A 21,142-nucleotide genomic window follows, 5' to 3' on the forward strand; every position below is an offset into this window, starting at 1 on the left:
TTTCAAGATGGGATCGCCAAGGTTTGTCATGTTGTGGCAGAAACCTGCAGTAAGTGAGATGTTCCACACCTTAAACATCTTCTTGCCATAAGTAAAGGCTTACTAGTTAAGTTATTCAGTAACTGTTTTCTCAGTCATGTGTATACATAGTTTTCATATTTAAATCCCACATAATATGTACCTCAACACATTGTATAATAACAGGTGAAACACCAGGCTATGTACAGATAAGTAAGATGCCTGAGTGGACCTATAGTACCTTTTGTAGGCAAGGTTCAAATGACAAATGCACTACCATAACAGGAACAGGCAAGCAAAAACTGAGGGTACTGTTACTCAATGCTAGACGTCTAAATCTTAAAATACACTCACTCGAGGCACTCCTTAAACTGGAGAACATCGATATCTGTGCAGTGACTGAGACCTGGTTTAAGGCTCCAGAGAGCACCCCTGCACTACCAGGCTATAACTCATACCACACTTTTCAGCCATGTAACCTGGACTGGAACACCAAAGGCAGAGGTGTGTCCATATTCATTAAGGATATCCACACCTCCAGGCTAGTTGCTCAGCATAACGCATCCGAGGTTATCCAAGTGCAACTAACTCTGGGCAAAACTGCAATCCAAACTGTAGCTTGCTACAGATCTCACACCATGCCCCAGGATTCCCATTCCTCTTTTCTTGATATACTGGAAAATATTAGGGTTCAACCAAACACCCTAATAATGGACGATTTCAACTACCCCACCATTAACTGGGAACACTACTCATGTACCAACTCCTTCACTCAACACTTTCTGAAATTCATAAATTCCAATGTCCTAGGTCAACTTATCCACACCCCCACCAGTGGCAACAGTATCCTAGACCTAGTCATTACCAACATGAGTGACTGGTGTTCCACACCTGAAGTCAACTCCTCATTGGCCCGATCCGACCATAAGCTGATCACCCTAGATAGCCACATCCCACCCCCACACTCCATTAAGGAAACCATGGTAAAAAAATTCTCCAAAGCCAACTTCATGCTTCTTAAGAAAGAAGTGGCGAACTTCATGACACCCATGCAGATGGACAATACAGTTACGACTGCTGAATCCTACACAAATGCACTCTATAAGCACTTACACGAGTGCATGGATTGTGCTATCCCAAACAGAACCAAAATGCTAGCCTCCAAAAAAAGGAAGCCAATCTGATGGTCACCTGCTATAAACAAACTGTATAACTGAAGGAAGAAACTGTTGCAAAGGAGAGTGAAATCCCATAAGTGGAGGAGCTCCCTGCTCAGCCTCAGTAAGAAGCTGAGATCCCTTATAAGATCCTCCAAAGCTAGCTACAAAAACAAAATCACCACTGATTCTAAGGACAACCACAAAGCCTTCTATAGCTATGTCAAGAATCTCAATGGCAACACCCAGATCTGCTCTGAGTTACAGCACAACGGCACAAAAATTACAGAACCAACTGATATTGCCAACATCCTGGCAGATACGTTCAGTGCTAACTTTACCCCCTTTTCACCCCTAAAGGGCCCATATCTATACAGGAAGAATGCAGAGTCCCTGTAATCACAACTACGCAGGTAAAAGCTGCACTCTCTAAAGCCAAAAACACGGCATCCACGGACAACATCCCAGGCTGCGTTTTACACGAACTGGCTCCTCACCAAAGCACCATGTTCAATCATAGCCTCACATCAGGCTTTGTGCCCACTAAATGGTGCACAGCAACAGTTATCCCACTCCACAAAGGGGGAGCCACCACTGATCCTGGAAACTATCACCCTATTAGCCTGACAAGCCTGGTCTGCAAGGCCATGGAACGTATCATCATGGAACACATAAACAAAGACATTGGTAACCTCCAAACTCTGGACCCCATCTCACCAAGTTTGGGTTTGTGAAAGGCAGATCATGCCTCCTGAACCTGATTGACTTCTTTGAGGCAGTCACCAAAGCCGTAGATGAGGGTAAGGTGGTTCACACAGCCTATCTTGACCTCGTCAAGGCTTTCGACACCATCCCCCATTCTGGAATTATAGCTAAACTCACTAAACTAGGTATAAATCCCTATGTCACAAGATGGGTTGACAAATGGCTCACTGACAGAACCCACACTGTAAAAGTTGCAGACTCCAAATCTGACTTCAAACCACTGACAAGTGGAGTACCACAGGGTTCAGTCCTGGGACATCTCCTCTTTGGTAGCTAACACAGAAGGCCTCTGGCTAGCAAAGTTTGCAGATGACTGCAAACTAGAAGCCATAGTCAAGTCCCCAAATGATGTGGACATCCTACAGAAGGGCCTCACTGAGAAAGATGCCTGGTGGTAGAGCCATGGCCTCATGCTCAATGCCAAAAAGTGCATTGTCATCCCCTTTGGCAAAAACTCTGCACCCATGAACTACCACATAGGCAGCAGTCTACTTAACACCAAATGTGTGATAAGAGACCTTCGGACCCAGGTGTACAGTAGTCTCTCCTTTGATAATCACATCACCACAGTAGTCAGGAAGTCCTTCTGCATGGCACACCTCATCACAAAAGGGTTCTCATCCAGGAAAAGGAGGTCATTGTTCCCCTCTACTCGACACTCATTAGACCCATTATAGAGTACAACGCCCCTTTTGGAATGTACCTCACAAGACATCTGGAAAGGCTACAGAAGTACCTCACAAAGAGAATTACTAGCCTCAAACAGATGCCCTACACTGACCATCTAAAAAAACTCCAGCTTTACTCCGTAGCATATCGCCTGCTCCGAGGCGATCTCTGCCTAACATATAAAGCTATGTCAAACCCAGAGCTGTTGGACATGCTACACCTAAGGAAATCCCAATCCCTCTGAGCTACACACTCTAGGGACCTAAACCTTGTCACCACAATAAACAGGACATGCTGGAGGGGTAGATTCCTGTCCCAGAGACTTCCCATACTCTGGAACAAGCTACCCATCTTTGTCAAGCAAAGTTTCTCATTAGCAATGTTTAAGAAAAATCTTGATGAGTGAATGAGAAATAGTAAATACACCCCGGGGATCACTTCTGTGGCTCTGCTCGACAGTGGCTCAGGAAAATAGTTTTCTTTCCATCACTATCACACACTTACCTTACCCGCACCCTAAACCTAACTCACTTAATCCGCCCCTAACCCTTAACTTAGTCACTATCGCACACTTACCTTACCCGCACCCTAACCCTAACTCACTTAATCCTGCCCTAACCCTTAACTTGGTCACTATCACACACACTTACATTACACGCACCCTAACCCTAACTCACTTAACCCACCCCTAAACCTAAAGTCCGTCACTATCGCACACTTACCTGACCTGCACCCTACCCAACATCCGTCACTATCACACACTTACCTTACTCACACCCTGACCCTAACATCCGTCCCTATTGCACACTTACCTTAACATGTCGGTGTTCTCAGCATCGGGATTCTCAACTGTCGGTCTTCTCCGTTGTCGAACTTCTGGTGTCGGTGTTCTTGTCATCGGCGTTTAGAAATTTTGGCGTTTTCAGGTAGACCTATATATATATATATATATATATATATATATATATATATATATATATATATATATATATATATATATATATATATATATATATATTTTACTCTTGGATGATAGATGTACAATATTGATGTAGTGTATATAACAAATATAAGAAAATAAGCTCAGTTTATAAAAACTGTGTAGGTTAGTTATGGCTGACAAAAGGCTGACTTTCATTATCCATACATATGAATCAGCAGTATAAAATGTACACCTAAATTCTTTTGACACATGTGTCTGCATTAAGTATGTGAAGGCCTGGAATGAGTCAACATTCTGCAGGGATTCATTACATGGCAAGATTATTGGTGAATATCTCACCATAATTATATATGTACATGCACAGATATATTTAGGATTTTAAATATATCATATAAATTATGTAGATATATTTACAATTAGTAATTTTTATGTATATGTGTATATGTTTTATTATACATACATATATATATATATATATATATATATATATATATATATATATATATAGATAGATGTAGATATATATAGATATATATGTGCGTGTGTCACAAAAGGAAATATTGCCAGCCAGCTATCTGGAATTTTGTTAGTGGTTGTGTGCCATTTGTGAACAGCAACATTATTCATATTCCTGTGTTACAAATGTATTACAACTGTATATCATATTGTATAGACATGTGCTGATGAGATTTTTTTTTTATATACACTATTGTAACTGTTTAACAGGGGAGACTGAAACACAGGAGATTAACTTGCAAAACGTCATAAGAATGGTTTAGGTTAAGTTACTTTATAGCTGGGCCATAAACAAAAGATGGTATCTCTCAATTTCCGTGTATTAGCAGACATAATGTCTAGAACTAGAAGTTTTTTTTTCATTGTCTTGAAAGAGAGATATTTACTAGGATTGAGAAGTAGAAGTGTTTTCTTGTTTTAGGACTTCCAGGATCTGCAAACTTCTGAAAAAAAACTTTGTTTATTTATTTTCAAAGGTACATGCTAAATGCTACCTCAATGGTTGTTTTTGAGCCTGGGAACTAAAGTCAGATGACAAGAAGTGATGTCATGCTGCAAGTATCCCAGCAGCAATATTTGAGATATTAATTTAAGAACTCTCTGAGAGAGAGAGAGAGACTGTGTGTTTTGTATTTTATCTTTGACCTGGCAGCATGAGTTGGGAAAACCCACTCATCACATCTGTCTTGCCTGACTCTGTAAGTAAGTTAACTAGGGTAGAGTAATTTCTTTTAGTATTCAGATAGAATAGATGTTTTCTTTATTTATTTGAGACTGTCCTGCAATGGTTTTTTAAATATTTCCTGTGATTTTTTTTAACTCTGACGTCACTGTGAATACATATTTAGTATTGCCTTGTTATTTTATTATTTATTATTAAATATATTTAAACCTATCATTGTGGCTGATATTTGTGAGACATATTTAAGCTCTTAGTGTACTTGAATATATATTTGGTGACACTGTGCAAGCCACTCCTAATAGCCTTGCTCTTGGTCAAACTACCATTTGGATTAACAGTAGCATTACACAGTAAGATCTGACTTTGTTAAGGGCCTTAAAGTAGCTGATAAAGAGTTGGCTGGTGGCAGTGACAACTACCTTACAGTCTGGGCAAAAGGGCACATAGCTAGTAAACCTGTGCCAGCTTTTCCCAGGTGTGTGCGTGTATTTGTGTATAAATAAAATCTCATAGAGTGTGGGTGTCAGCTACTTGGGCAGGGACACAAAGCACTTGTTGGACAAGAGAGGGTGCTGGACATCTTGGCTTGGCCACTCGGCTGAGATCTCAGCTCAATAGTTGTGCCAGTGGGGAGTCTAATAGGGGATCTGGAGAAAGAGGGAGAAACCAGCCCAGACTGACTGTAGTCTCTGTGTGCTCTTAAGGTAAATTGCACTTTACTGTGTGTGTACTTATCATACTCCCAGTGTGAATATCCCCCACTGCCACATGTGGTGAGGACTGAGACTTCTTGATTACTGGGCCAGTGCTGAAGCATCACAATATCTCTCTCTCTCTCTCTATATATATATATATATATATATATATATATATATATAGATATATATAGATATATATATATATAGATAAATATATGAGTTCACTACATAATCTCAAAATTTTGAAATATCGAATTTCAAAATCTCAAGACAATGTAGCCGAAACCCCTAAATACCGAAAGACCAGAAGCGCGAAATTCAAAATCCCGATGTTCGGAGATACTGAAGTAGCGCATCTGGTGTTGCGGTTTGTTAATGGATAGGTCGAAGTTCAGGTAAGTATCTATGCATAAGTGTATTGGTTAGGGGCTTTAGTGTGTGTGCCAGTGTGTGTTGTGACTGTGATGTGTGTGTGTGAGGGACTGTAAAATGTGTGGGTGTGAGTTTCCCTTCTGTGTCTGTTTGTGCAATCTCAGAGTTAGTGTATTTTAAGTAGGGGGTATGGGGGGCTTGCCCCCCTGCTTATCTGTAGTGTAGGGTGATATCCTTGAACCAGCAGCAGACAAATAACTCAAAAAGTAAGTAAAATAAAATGCTGTATCAGTACAGTAAAACCAGCAAAATGTATTAGGCCACAAAGCCAATAGTTAGCGCTTTTGTCTCCTGAATCGGAGACTTCTTCAGACTAAGGCTTCAGCACTCCATTAAACATTTAAATACTCATCAACCTGTCACGTGTCATCACTTTTAAAGAAGCTTATCACATTACTTAATTTAAAAAGTTAATCACAATACTTAATAAAAAACTATTCACATAACATCAATTTTAAAAACTGACTTAGTATTTTAACCCCTTCCTTCTCAAATACATTGCAAATTTCTCCCTGTTATTTAATCCTGGGGGAAACATGTATTTAGCCTTACTTGCCAACAATACTCTAGCCAACCTAACTCTTCTTCAACATTAATAATATTGTGTTCATTCATTAAAACATCTAATACTATACACTTAAAATTAACTTTACATTTCTTTTCAATATAATGTTTGCTCATAGCATTTTTCATATCTCCATGTGTAATTGCATAATTGTGTTCGTAGATCCTTCTATACAACTCCCTTTTAGTTCTTCCCACATAGAATGATCTACATTCAAAACACATTAATAAATACACTACATTTTTAACTTTGCAAGTAAATCTTCCAGGAACCTGTACTAATACTTTTCCAACTTCCAGTTCATTGCCTTCGGTATACAAATATTGGCAATAATTACAGCTGAAACACTTCACCATTCCCCTTTTTTGTTCAACTGCTTTAGGTCTATTCAACGTACTTTGAAAGAAATCTTTGTAATTTTTGGCCCTTTTTTGCACAAACCTTGGTTCAGCTCCTACCTTTTCTAAAATCTCTCTACTACCTGTCAATATCCCCCAATTTCTCCTAACAATCCTTTTTATAGTATTGGAATCTGTACTATTTTGTATTGCTAATGCTGTATTAAAACTATTGTCTACACCACGTTTAACTTTATTATTATTTTCTCCTGAATTTTTTTCTTCTGTTTTCTACTTCTTCTAATAAGACTTCTACTTCCTTCTGTGGATAGCCTCTTATTTCCATTCTTGTTTGATTGTGGGGGGAAGTTGTGTGTATGTGTATGTGTGTGCTGTATGTGTGTTGTACGTTCAGTATTTTGAATTTCGCGCTTCTGGTCTTTCGGTATTTAGGGGTTTTGGCTACATAGTCTCTAGATTTGAAATTCGATATTTCAAAATTTTGAGATTATATAGTGAACCCACATATATATAATATATATATATATATATATATATATATATATATATATATATATATATATATATATATATATATATATATATATATATGTGTGTGTGTGTGTGTGTGTGTGTGTGTATATATACAATATTTATTTCATATATACAGGTATTTTATATTTATAGTTATTCTATAGCTATCCATGTGTGTGTGTGTGTGTGTGTGTGTGTGTGTGTTTCTCTGTGTGTACCTTGGTAATGTTTAACATGAACTGTCTGGGTTCCACCTTAAATTAGAGTGCATGAGTTTTCCCTGTCTGATGGCAATGATGATGCGTTTTTGCTGAGGTGTGATAGCAGACATAATAGATTTAGCTTTTATTTATTTTTGTACCACTGCCAGAAGATAATCCAAGGGACCAGATTCATGAAACTGTCAACAACACTTTGCTAGACCTGGTGTTGATGTGAGACAATGGGCACTGGGACAGGGAAAATGCTATCTCAAGGGGGGACCAAAAAACATAATTAAATATAATGCAGCAAAGATGTGAAATGTGAAAGGCTGTACAGAATGATTATTTTTTCTAAAATTGCAGCACATTTTTGAAAAGTGAAACTGTTCTATGTATGCACACAGTGCAAGCCTTTATGCTTTTCAGACTGCTACTTTCTGTCAAAATCTTTTGGCATTTTCCAAAATTAAAATCATTGCTTCTATGGTTCCTGACAATATTTTTGGATGCCTGATGAAAAATATTTAGTCCTGCTTAGGAAAACTCCTCCATTAATTCTTCAACTTGAGTCTCTCCACTGGTTATGTCCCAGAGGAGTGGAGAATGGCAGATGTGCATAGTGGCTGTCTGAAGTATCAGAAGAGCTGTTTCAATGTGCTTTACTTATACCATATAATGTGGAAATAAATGATGGTAGGGCTTGTAGACAACATATTCTTGTAGTAAAAAACAATGTAATTCCCTTGTTTAATATTATTTACCTTGAGAAATTATGTTAAAAGAAGGGCTAGTGGCCCACAAGGTTAGAAATATTTGCCTTTCACAGAAAGATAAATTTTGAGCCCAAAAGTGTAAATTCTTGGTGAAGACTGACCACAAGACATTGTGGAAATACGAGGAAAAATCAGGGGAAGAAGTAACTCTACTCAATAAGTATCAGGTGCCTAATTAAAGATTTACTCGAGGAGTACCAGGAACTTAACTGTGGATATATTTGCTATTGCAAGGTACATTAACTAAGGCTCCAATGTCAAGCCTATGCATCGTAAGGAATCTTGTGTATCACTGAGACACCTTAAAAGCTGATTAACAAACACAGACCTGAACTGTAAATAACCAGAAATATGTGAAGACATATACTGGTTTTATTTGAAATAGGATATTCGTGTAACATCTGTACTACAAAGAAAGAAGCTGTCTGCAGTGTACATATTATACTTGCTAATATACATAAAATGTGTTTTTTGTGTGTGTGTGTGTGTGTGTGTGTGTGTGTGTGTGTGTGTGTGTATTTCATCAAACTTTCCTTTCATATACAAAGTCTTTGTGAGCACAACTCAGCAAGTAGTTAGAACAATAGCAGTATCTGATGAAGAGTCCTTTTAGGTTCATAGTAGTTTACTAGACTAATGACCACAAGGGCCTTTTTAAGCTTAGCCATGCATACCAAATCTCTGACAAGTTCTGATACCCTTGATAAGTGTAAACAGGGGCTTGGGAGATGAACCATTTACAGGTTGTCTATGCCCATTAAGGACATATGTGCCAAGCCAGGGGTGGTTTTCCTTTTCCCTATCCCCATACACTTGAATTAGGTTAGGGAAGAGATCTCCTTCACGTGTGTGGGGAGCCTATGCCAGAGATAGAGTAGTCTCTGGGATACATACCTGTCTCTCCAGCAGGTCCTATTTATATCACAGGCAAGGTTTAAGTCTTTAGAATGGGTAATTTTGGTGATGTTTCTTTTGTGGCTATGCAGGAGGTCCATCAGAGTGGGATCTGACAATGCCCTGTATGCCAGGCATAGATCTCCCCTCAACAGCCTGTAGGAGACAGTTTACAGAGATAAGGACTTGAGGTGGTCTGCACTGGACATTTTACTTATGCCTTGTATTCTTTTAGTGAGGAATCTCTGTGAACATTCCATTTATTGGATATGCCTGGTTAGGTACATACCAAAGGGGGCATCGTACTCAATGATAGATCTGATGAATGCCGAATACAGTGGAACAGTGACCTCCTTGGAGCTAGATGCCATACTTTTGCTTATACGTTGCACAACATAGAATGCCTTCCTTTCATATTCATTGCAGCCTTTTGCTATATTGTAGGCACTGGACTCCCTTTTCTGTCCCCAGGTAGCTCTCATTGGTAGTATTTAGCACTCTAGAATATAGACTGCCTAGAATTACTATTGGGGAAATATATAATATTTCTTGAAATACAGACAGGTGCTTTGTCCCAGGAGCAAACATTGATTATATTAAGTTATTGTTTTATTTTATTTATTTGTTTAAGTTTGTTTACTAGTGTAGTACACTAATCACAATAGACCATTTGCCTCTAGATAAGCCTTTTACAACTAGACCTTATACTTTTGACAGTATTAGCTCATTCCTGCTTTCACAGCGTAAAGCAACATTCATCACTAGCAACTGCACAACATCTGATTTGTAGTGCCCCTGTCATAGGATCCATGCATGACAGTCCATTGGCATTAGCATGTTGCATTCCTTCCTTGGCACTCATTGTCATACAAGTTTCCCCTAAAAACAGGGGACAGCACTGTAACATGTCTACAGTCATCATGAATGGCTATTAGCATATGATAATCCATAATGTATAAAAAGCCCATTCCCATATAGGTACTGTCTGAATTTCCTTACTCCCCAGACCAACCAAAGGGCTTTTCCATCATTTAGAAATATTAGCTAACTTATCTGACCTTGAAATAAAATGCAGTGGATCAATCAGTTCCTTTATGTAGCTTATACAATAGAGCAACATTGTTTTTGTAAGGTGAAGTGTGACGTACAACCCTAAATACCAAAGATAAATCAAAGTAGATAAATGCTTCATCTAATGTTATCATTTTATTTCTTTGAAGATGTGCTCCTCAGTCCTTTCCTATACAAACTGATGTTGCAGCGAACAATTCAGTGATATGACATCACTGACACGTTCAAAGAGGAAATTTAAATTTGTTAACTAAGTAAGCAAACTGGTCTGAAGACTGTTTTTAGACATGACCTGGGTAAGAAGCAAGAAGATACAAAAGTGAATACTATAAACACCCAGCAGTAGGCAGTGTAACAAGTGTTTACCGACAGCAACCGTGGAAGAAGTAATAAATCTCCTAGGATAATACATGAAAGATAAATGCCAATGAAAATAAAATGCAGTAATTATACAAAGTAAGAGTAAACACTGTCCACGCACTGTAGGAATATAGACAAGGTAATGTTTATTATTAATACAATCAGTGAAAATACTTTTTACAGGTAACAGTATTTGTAACAGTTTAATAGTTGGGGGTTGGTAAAATGGTTACAGTGTTTTCCTCCCATACACGAGGTACAGGATTTGATTCTCAACTTTGAAGGGAAATTGGCTAGGCCTAAAATGGCATCTAGTCTAGTGAAACTATGAAAAGTTATTGCCTGCAGAGATGTTGACTTCAGAGCTGTGTAGAGGACAGCATGTGAGGTGAAAAATATGGTTGATAAGAGGGAAACTAGACAGAAAGCTGCACTTTGCAGAATCAGATTAGTGAGAATGATCTAAAAATAGGAATATGCGGACAGTCCATTAGCAGCAGAAGATAAAATATTTCAGGTGGTGGGGTTGAAATCTGTAGACACTTGTTCTGCTCTAGCAAGGCAAAATGGGGATCTGAGGAAAGTATGAGCCATCTCAGATCGTGACCTGATGAGATCAGAAGGTAGTTTGCAGTCTGAGGATTATCAGGCAGAAAATGTTGAAAATAAGCCTGCACAGTGTAACATACAGAAGGAATTAAGTCTTTCTGTGAATTAGAGGGAGCGTGTAGATTTAACACAACAGACTGCTATGTGAGGAGCTTAAGTATGATATGCCGACACATCTTAATGAGGACTTTTTGTAGACTCAGGTTGCTTTGGGAGTTTCCAGAGGCTATTAAGGTTAGCACATATCTTAGTTTGGGTATTAAAATATTTCTTTTCAATATAATTTCAAGTTTCAGGAGTTAATAACTTTGTGAGTTTATAGGCTTATGTTAGATGAAAAAGGACTTTAGAGGTGGTGATTGCGACTTCGTGGTGAAAAATTCAAAAATGGTATCTGGGGTTATGCTGAAATAATTACAATTATTAACCTATGTCATAGGGTTACCACAAGGGTTGTGGAGATTTAAACAAAGGGCAGAAAAAAGTTTGAGAGTGGTACACCAAAGATCAGTGAGTTGGCTTTAAATGCATTAACTTATATGCTGGAATTGTAAAACCAGACAAATGCATTGTCTAAGTCACTTTTGTAGGGGTGTTTAAATAATTGTATGATCAGGGCTGTCTTGTAAAACTAGAAGGTCATCAGTATAAAGCCCAATGTATCAGTATAATGCCCAATGTATCAATATAAAGCCTGAATAAATATAGTATAAAGGTTCAGTGAAGGAATGAAGAAAGGGAGGAGAAAAGGTCACGTGACTATAAGAAGACAGCTGATCCATGGATACAGTCATTTGTAATGCCAGTGATAGGAGATCCAGGAAAAGATAACATTCTACTTTATTGTACCTAGGTAAAAAGGTTTGTAAAATAACTTCTCATCTATCGGTGGTGCCATCAATGAAAGATAATTTACAGTTTGTTTTAATAGAGTGACTTACCTTATCGAAAGCTCTCCAAACGTCAATAAACAAAACCCATCTTAGAAGATGATGATGACTGTCTATATTGCTTCAACTGTGAATGACTGAGATACGATTGTTTGGAGAAACACTAGTCAAGCACAACCAGTCAGCAAAACAACTGACCTATATGATACCTACACAAATCAAAAACTTTTTTGTTGTTTTTTTTTTTTTTTTTTTTTTTGCCAAAAGGACAAGCTCCTGTTCATCACCCATGTGATTAGCAAGCTCCCTACATCCCATAGTTTTATATATGCCAACTCCATTGTCACACAATAATGGGAAGAGTGAAACTTCCTAAAACAATGGTCAGCCATCACGCACAGTTATCCTGCTGTTATTTAGAATCCTAACAAAAAAGCTATAAGGAAATGGAGAAATGACCAGTTTTAATTAGGTAGCTAGACCCTTATTAATTAGTCATCAAGGAAGTGTAGGATAACCATTTATATTAGTTTAGAATATATAAGTGTAGTATAACCATTTATATTAGTTTAGAATATAGTCAGTAGCCTAGAAAAGGGCAGTAGTAGCACTGAAGCCCAGTTTGAATCCACGTTGTTAGTTGTATTGAATAAAAACCTCCAATGGGCTAAGCTGGGATGCCTTCAGAAACAAGTTAGTTACTTAGAATGCAATGATCATTTCTTAAGGATGGTAGCATGCTTCTTCAGTGGTTAAGATCTGTGCCTTACAGATATATGGTCTGGAGTTCAGTTATGCTCTCTGGTTGCTGTTTTTGCGGAGTCTGCATGTGCTTTATCTGAATACTGTGTTTTAATCCCACCTAAACTAGCCACTATGCATTTACTTTCATCCTTGTGGCTTATTTCATAAATGAAAAGGGTCTACAATGAAATGTTCACTTACTGGTTAACAAATGAATAAATTCAATTAAAATTATGGAGATTTTTTATAGGGAAGTTTAAGTATGTTTGCAAGCAATTGTAAGTTAGTTTTAGGGTCTGAAGATTCTGGACAAAATGGATTAGGAGTTTTGAGTAGAGGGATAACTTTGGCAGTTTTCCGTAAAGTAAGAATGAACTTTGTGATCGGGGTTAGGTTGTAAATATGTACCAATGTTTTGAAGATAGATGAAGCAGACTTTTGTCTGACATCTAGGTTTTATTTTGTAATCACTATTAAGTGTTTTTTTTTCATACAATTTAATTAGGGGAGTTATAAATAACAGTAGCAAACATAAATCCAAAATGAAAGTATGGGTGATCATCAGAAAGAGAACAGTTCAACAAAGGGTCAAGGTGAGTGAGTGGGAAGAGGGTGAATTGGGAAGGCTGAAAATATTAAAAAAAGTCTCTAAGGAGGTTGAGTAAATCCTATGATGTAGAAAATGTAGCCAGTCCAATGAATTACCATCCATGTTGTATTATTTGCTAAAGAATGATTTTTTATCTCTGACCATTATAATCTAGGGATGGAGAAAAATGTATTTTGTCTGGATATATGATAGTAAGACTTGCCTCTGGATCTTCTGGAAGAGTATCTTAGCTCTGTGTAATGTTGCTTGTCAGAAGGTATGCTAGATTTTCCAATGCCTCCAGGTGGTATCTGTTTCCTTAAGTCACAGTTTTATTTCACATGCCAATCAAGGGCATGTGTTACACCTGAAACTGCACTAATTTATATAAAAATATTGTTTTGAATGGGCAGCTGAATATAATTATAATTTCATAGGTTCATAGGAAGTTACTAGGCTATCGGCCCTGGAGCCCTTACAAGTCTAGCCATGTTAATCCCAAGTTGCCCCAACTGTCCTTGGCTAGAGGGATGTAATTCACAGGGTGAGTCTATGATCAACACCAACTATCCCTGTCCAAGAGAGACATAGGTGCCACCTACTGGGTGAATTTGTGGTCTCCAATCCAATTGTCTAGGTTGTACTTGAATAGGTCTCACTGCTTCAAGTGAATTGAAAGTTTATTCCAGAGGAGTGTCAATCTCTGGGAGATATATCTGTCTCTCTAGCATGTTATGTTAATGTCATAGACTAGGTTAAGATCCCCAGAGTGAGTGATTCTTGTGCCATTTGACTTACAGATGTGCAACATTTCCATCAGGGCAGGGTCGGAGACTGCCCTGTAGGTCAGGCACAAGTCACGTCTCAGCAGCATATACAATATAAAGTACAGTGACAGGGATTTCAGTCTGTCCACATAAGTCATAGTTTGGAGGCCCTGCATTTTCTTGGTGAGAAACCTCTGTGGTCTCTCTAGCTGCTGCAGGTTTCTGGTGAGGTACATGCAAAAGGGAACATTGTACTCTGTTAATGGCCTGATGAGGGACAAGTACAGTGGAGTTAGAACATCCTTAAACCTGGATGTGATGCCCTTACTTATGCAATGCACAACACAGAAGGCTTTCCTTACCACTGTAGAAACTTGGAGGTCAAAGTTCAAGTTGCTATCTACCTGCGTTCCCAGATCTCACACCACTGGGTTTGAACTTATGGGGTTGCTGAGTGGTTTCTATTTGCATAGCAGTGTGTGTAAGGGGGTTACATTTGGGAGGTCTCTGATCTTTTGGTAGGCTTCTTGTGAGTACCTCCATGTATGTAGGTTTATGTGTCATGACATTATTTTGTGTGAGAGGTGAAGTGTTTGTGCTGATAACCTGTTTGATGTCCAGTTTGTTGTTATGTGAGAGAACTGATTCCAATTTCATAGTGTAAATACATCTCTCACATGGGGTATTTGTTTATTTTAGGAGTAAGTGGTTGTCAGTATACAAGAGGCAATTACTACATTTCCTTAGGATGCCCATGGTGATCAGGCTGGTCAGAGAAATGATGGGAAACTGCCCATCCATTATAGTAGGTTTTTACCATATGTACTATTAGGGAAGGAAGTAGGCTAGTTTAATTTTTGTGCTAGGACTAACAAGGGGACTTATTCTATCGAAGGCTATGGAAGATAAGTGTGGAAGTGATGCTCAGTGCACAACTGGGTTGCCCGTTGTGCAGCAGAGAAGCTTGGGGGTGTTCCACTGGCAGATGTCAAGTGAACAATTGTGATTCAAGGTGCTTGCATCTATACAGGGCACCACTAACCCCCATTGCACAATGCACAGCAACACACAAACGTTAGGCTTAAATACAAGTGAAATAAAACACTTTTAAGCTAATCTACCAATAGAAAAGCACACAATGAACCTTTCTCCAGAAATCCCCAGCTCAGATAAGGCTGGATCCGCACTTTTCTGCCACAAGGCTGCAGGGGAGCCCTTCTTAATGTGAGATGGCTGATTTAGTGCTCAAGTGTAACAAAAACAGACTAGATTCAGCAGGTCTGACTCTAGTTCATGCTATCTAGGTATTGGTACAGTGCAAATTAAGCACAGAGAATGAAGTTGTCACAAACAGTAAAACAGTAAAAAAATGGAAATAATGCAGAAATTCGATAAAATACAGTTCAAAATGTGTAGAAGGGTCAGAAAATATTCTTATTTTCTTGTTTTTTTTTGCCTTGGATGCCTTAGTTTAAAGCAGAAAAACTCTAGACATCTAGCAAAGGATGCCAAACATAGGGAAGCTCTGGTTAACTGCAAATCACAGTTAGCATTGTTGAAGTTATAAAAGTGGGACTAGTCAGTATAAGCTAATTGATTAAGCTGAGTAAATCCCTTGTGAGAGGAATTGATCATCCCATAACAAACATTGGAGGGATGTTGCAGTATTTAAAGGAATAAAAAGAAAGAAAGAATGTTATGACTGATGAGATTTTCAGGAAATATTGTCATACATCTATAGCTGTCTGAGATGTTGATTATTTAGATGTCAATAGCATTATCTATTTGTACATTCTTAGTTGAATGTGTGGGGCATTTACTAGTCAGAAAAGACTGAGTAAAGTAGTTATGCAAATGAGTTTTCAATGAAAATGGCCTAGCCACCCTAAATGCAGGTTGCCCAGTAGGATAAAATTGTATTTGCATATCGGTTTGCTAAGTTTAGTCATAAGTACGTTGATGCTTTTCATTGCTGAGCTGCTGACGGAGCTCTAACACCTAATCTAGACAAGTTAAGAGGAGACTACAGAAAAGGAGAAGAAAACCACAAAACTTTTTACATCTTGGAATTGACTGATTCATTGTACTACAAGAACCTCAGAGACTTCCTAGTGCCAAGTCTGCAGACTACCAACCTCTAGTGAGAGTAGAGGCTTGGCTTCCATTGATGGGTCAAAGTACCCGATTTTGATTGGCCAGCTTTGAAGGCACAGACTTGATTTTGGCTAGTTGGGTACTGAGGGGTCAGAAATTTACAGACTTTAAATAACTGGAAGTTTGCTCAGTTTGGCTCTCTTTAGACAATAAAAGACTGCAGAGAAGAAGAAGAATGGAAAGAAGATAAAAAAAGCTAGGCTCTGATGGATTCATTGCAGTAAAAGGTCTTTAATGGCTTCCGCAGCCACAATCTGCAGTGTGTCAGCCTCTGGAAAGAGAAGATTCTACTGCTTGCCAGCTACTTCAGCTTGGGTTCCTTTAAAGCATCAGAGTGCCTGATTTTGAGTGGCCTGCTACTGCAGGATTGTAAGTTTTATTTTCACTGGCCAGCTTCCATAGGGCCAGAGCCCTACAGACTTTAAATAACCAGACATTTGCTGAGTTTGGCACTTTGCTGTACAGTGCCACTAAGCAGTGTAAATCCTGCTATGTTAGCAGCACAACAGTCTAGTCTGCAACAGATAAGGCAATATTTTGTTGTAGATTTTATACATTTCACTGTCCCTTTTCTCTCTTGCGATTGATTGAATGCATTGTTAAGCTTGAATTCAGTATATTTATTATACTTACCCATTAGCCTTTAAGTACTGTCTTACTAATCAGCTCAGAGCTGTGAGTTCCTTGTTTATTGCTTTATTATTTGAACCTTATTTTCGTACTTTTAATTGACTGCTATTCTGTTACTTTGTGCTCATACTATTTCATATTCAGTGTGAGTTTATTAATTATTGCTTTATTAACTGAACCCATTTAGTATTTGATGTTGACTATTCATTGACTGTTCCACCACTTAGCTGGTGCCCATTCATTGGCCCTTTTCTTCCGTGTGCCTATTGCAAGTGCTTGCTTGTTAGCAGTGTGATTTATTTGTGCCGGTGCCTGATTGTTAGCTGCTTTACTGCGTTTACATAATTCACTGTGGCTTGTTGCTTCCTGCAGTCATAGTCGTTTTTAATACTTATCATTTAGCTGCTAATCTTATTACTAGATTTTACTTCTGATACTGTCCCCCTTTTTCTTATGTTCTTTTTGCCCCCATGCTTACTGACAATTAAGCTTACCCCAGTATGACTTAAGCCTATACATTCTTCAATGGTGATCAGTCCCCAGAACCACAAAGGTCATCCAGAGGGGCTGTCATTCAGGAAGCTGCAAGGTTGCTTGTGTCCTTCTTGGCATCTCAGCTATGAATATATTTGAATGAGCTAACCAGACAACATTGGGGTCCCATGATGCCCTGCTCCTGCAAGTGCATGCTCTAGTACACGCAGTAATAAGGCTACCACCAGATGGTGGTTTACTGAGTCAAATGCCTGTCTCCAGATACCTAAACATTGCTGGTCCATATCTAAGAGACAGTGGCCACATATGTTCTGTACTACACTGACCTTACCCAGGATGAAGACACCCATTCCCCCTGCTAGATTAGTCAAGTGCCTGAGTCAGTAATCAAACTTGTTTTGCCTGGGTTGTAGTCAGGGTTTTATTCCTCTATGCCACCACAACTGGATTAATACTTTCCACCTTTTTTCAGATACCCCTTTAAATCTTGACATTATCTCACTATTTAATCTTGTTATCTGTCTTCCTTTTGCTGTCTTAAATTCACACTACCATTCACTCACTATTCTAAGCCTACCTCTACAGCAGCAGCAAACAGCCTGTCTACAGTGCACTGCTGTACCTAAAGCATATTAAGTGACTAGCCTTCTATTACCGCCATTTGAACCTAGCTTTTTAAGCCAGTACCTCACCCTACCTATCCAGTCAGCAACTATGGAGACATAGATGCTTCTGTTTCCTTGATGAGTCAAATCTTCCTAGACATCTTAAGACAATGTAGCAACTGTTTCATGTTTACTGACTATCCATTACTTTTACCTAGTGCAAAATCCATCTCTAATTGTTGCATTTATGTATACAAAATGGAGGCAGTCCTCACAAATCTTTTCTGTAAGCATAAATCTTTGAATGCAAAGGTAGTCAAAACAACCAACCTAGGTCCTCATAGACACATGATGGGGCACCTTAGACACAAAAATTCTCATATTTGTGCAAACCCACTAGTCACATGGGTACACCAACATCCAAGCCTCCTACCATCACATTGGCACATAAGATTAAAAGTAATAACAAAGCTAAAAAGGCAGTCTCCTTAAGGCACATATATCATACAGTTAAAATAAGTAGTACCAAAAATGCTTTAGTAGTTTTTGACTCCATGGTCAGGCATACAGAATCTACACTCATCAGATTGGCAAAGAACAGAAAGACCATCAGATGTCTCTAAGGTAGTAGGATTTTGTATGTCACCATGATCTCCCAGCCTGTAAAGCATCTAGATATGAGAATGACGTTGTCGTTGGTTATTCTGTAATGAGCAAACTCACATGGCCTACCTTGGAGGAGATACAGAGAGACATGGCAGACATGTTCTTATCCAGGTAGAATCCCTTATGCTGAGTAATATTTTGCCCTTGCCTGAATTATGCATAAATGTCAATAAACAATCATTTAGCTTCTGTGACTGGCTACATAAAGGGTGTTATTCCAGGAGGATTCAGATTGTGACAGCCTCGGAAAACATGGCGGAGAGAACTTCCTTTTTCACCTGTCCCATTGAAAAGTCCAGAACAAAAGATGGACTCACTTTAAAAAACAGATACAAAATTTGACAGAAGAAAAAAAAACTAAATTACAGAGCTTATATACAAATAACTAAAAAGAAATGGTTAAAGCGAGCATAAAATCAACAAATGAGGTTATAATTACAACTTGCGGGAGTCTTAGTATAAACAGCAAACATTAGACATACATATTTATATAACTAGTTAGACAGATATATTAAAATAAACTTTACATATGGCCTATAATAATAACTTACAAGAGGTATGATGAGGGAAGTATAAATTACAAACACAAATTATGGGTCACTCCTTGTATAAGTTAAGGATGTCTTTGGATTAGTAGTATAAGTTAGATGGTATAAGCTTGGAATTACTAGACTTGGAATTCTAAGCCTAAAAGCCTGGTGGTCCATCTATTTGGTTATGATAACAGACTGGTGGTCAGCCTAGATGTTTGTGATACAGAAGATTAAAACTGAAGTTTTATGAGTGTACTGACACAGTGCTGGTTTGGAGCTGTTATAAGAGACACATACATCATTCCAAATATCAGTAAATCAGTTAAATAAAACAGGTTGTTAACTGTATTAACTCTTAGGGATTTCTAGGAACACTCTTCCATCTTCAGCTCTAAGTGTGACAGGTCAGTCAGTTGTGAAGATTGCTCCACTCTTGATAGGGGTGTACAATGCCTTCTGCTCCAGGTGAGGAACACTGTACACTACACAGCTCTTAGCGCAACATTAATAGTGCAAAAAAATCTCTAAAGATGTGCACATCCACTCTTTTACCTTTCATAAGTACTGACTTTAAGGTTATGGTTCGTTCACTCAGCTTTAGTGAGTGCTACAGCATTTCCAAGTATTGTACTTCCAATTCTTCCTTTGGTTAGTCAGCAAAATGTAGCATAATTCTGCAACATGTCCTTATGAATTTTTGGAACACACTGTATTTATTTATTTGTTTGTTTGTCTGTCTGCCTGTCTGTCACCACTTAGTGTGGAGATAGACTCATTAATACGTGCAGTCAAGTTCAAGAAAAACTAAAAAAAAAATTAATTCATGCAAGTCAAGTTCAAGAAAAACTAAAAACAAACACACTTTTTGGTTATATTTCAGTTCTTAGTTTGTCAACAGAGTTCAAAGTCTCATCTTGCAGTTCTTGGCTATTGAAGCTCTGGTTAAGTCACACATTCAGAGTTATGTTCCTGGTAATACACAAGCAAATTCACAGTTAGACTGCTGGTATAACTGAGGTAAATCGTAAGAAGGCGTCTGGTACTCCACAGGTAAATCCATGAGTAAGCCTTTTGTACTCCACAGCTTCTTTTGTTTATTGTGATTCCCCATAAGTCTCTATTCTTGGACTTGAAAAGATCCTTTCTAAAAGAAACAAATATCTCTACCCCTTTGAGCCACAGTCTTTACTTTTAACTGCACTTCAGCAGGTGATTCAGATTAAACTGTTCTTTACCATAATATGTTGTGATATCCACACCATGAAATTCACTCCACATTATGTGGTATATATACAGCATCTCAAAATAGTTCTAGCATTTTAACCAGCTGCAATGCCACAATAACCCCACTCCCAGCTTAGAATTCCCGGTTCTATACTGAATGGGATGTGGTATGTGACAGGATAACCCAGTTGCATCCAAGTGGCTCTTGCCAGCTTCATCTCTGATGATGACATGAAATAGCTATAATGAAAAGGCCAACCTATGTTACTTGGTGTTTACATCTCATTGTTTGGACAACCACTGCAGGGATGCATGGCCAATTAGTGGAGTGATGCTACATTCTAATAACTAATATTGTAGGGAAGTTAGTGGCCTCTTAATAGCATGAATTTAACACTCTGAGGCAGTGTACCTCATATCAGCCTTGCTTAAATTCCTGCTTAGGTAACAGACTGGATGTTTCTAACCACCTGCTTTCTGAGATAAAACAGCTTCTAAACCAACTTCAGATGCATTGCTGCAGACAATAAAAAGTTTATTAAAGTTAGGGGCACCCAAGGCTGGCTCTAAATAAAATATAGTTTTGTCAGTTAAAAGGCTCATCTATATCTAAAATCC

The sequence above is a fragment of the Protopterus annectens genome, chromosome 1.part0 (genome assembly GCF_019279795.1).
Source record: "Protopterus annectens isolate FY-2018-M chromosome 1.part0, PAN1.0, whole genome shotgun sequence".
Taxonomy (NCBI): domain Eukaryota; kingdom Metazoa; phylum Chordata; order Ceratodontiformes; family Protopteridae; genus Protopterus; species Protopterus annectens.